Source organism: Montipora foliosa, chromosome 11 (genome assembly GCF_036669935.1).
Source record: "Montipora foliosa isolate CH-2021 chromosome 11, ASM3666993v2, whole genome shotgun sequence".
Taxonomy (NCBI): domain Eukaryota; kingdom Metazoa; phylum Cnidaria; class Anthozoa; order Scleractinia; family Acroporidae; genus Montipora; species Montipora foliosa.
The window spans coordinates 40466046-40467101 of NC_090879.1; the positions used below are offsets into that span (position 1 = coordinate 40466046).

Sequence of the window (1056 nt, forward strand, 5' to 3'; positions counted from 1 at the left end):
TAGCACCTAGTGGAAGCTGGTTTGCTAAGCACACATTATTTTCGTTGTTGGTCTCGAGCAGCCTCCTTTTACTTGACTTCTCGTAACAAGCACTTCTCGGCGTGCAATCATGCTTTGGACAAAAGAAAGTCGGCAGGGCAGTGTCGTGTATTTCCCGTCTGCCATTCAAAGTTTTTCTGTACGCTTCGGGGGAAACATGAGGACTGCAAATGCACAAGTTGTTGGCCTTCGCTGCTTCCTCTGCAAACTTTTTTTCCACTCGGCGACAAAATTTAATCCAGGTCGCAACTCTCTTGTCCGAAGGAAAAGTAAAATACGAGAGATCCTTTCGATTGTGATTTCCGTTACTACAGCAGGCAACTGAACAGCAAACCATATTGTCAATAAAACATTAGATTCACTAGATTAGGGATAGAAAAACCATCGATGTCTTTTAATTTTCGCGCCACGAAGCCTCGCTTTCACGTCCAAATTCGGGACCAGTCTTCGGCAACGTGAAAACTCGGAAATGGGCTATTCCTTCATCTTTGAGTCGGATTTATTACAAGTCTTCCTAGGAAAACCAGCTAGCGTGGCGGTGATTGTTTTATCAATTATGGCCTGTTTTAGATCCACCACACCCCACGCAACATGTGCTAAACCAGAACTGGCAGTATTTTTGTTATTTTTGCTTTTTGTTGTTTTCTTTACTTATTCTGGTAAACACTTGTGGCGTTCAAAATTTTATTTTATGTCTGTCTATTAATTCTAAAACGGCCTTCATCTTTGAGCGGGATTTATTAAAAGTCTTGCTAGGAAAACTATCTAGCATGCCACAGGGTAAAAAGACCAAAAATCCAATGTATTTTATACTTGGTTTTGATATGGATTTTGTAAAATCCAACTTCCAATAATAACCATGTTTGGTTTTAATCTGGTTTTCCCTGGTTTTTCTGTCAGGTAATAAAAATCACGGTTTTTTCCTCATCCTGGATATTAAAAGAAACATCTTCACCTTGGGTTTTGAAGAATCCAGCCCAATCCAATCTGGATATCCCATTCTCCTCGGCTGGATTT

General features: G+C 40.3%; 1 pseudogene; it reads right to left on the bottom strand.

The window, feature by feature from the left end:
* LOC137977070 (uncharacterized) overlaps positions 1-376 on the bottom strand; it is a 1140-nt pseudogene extending 764 nt beyond the window's left edge.
* Positions 377-1056: the final 680 nt, after the last annotated feature.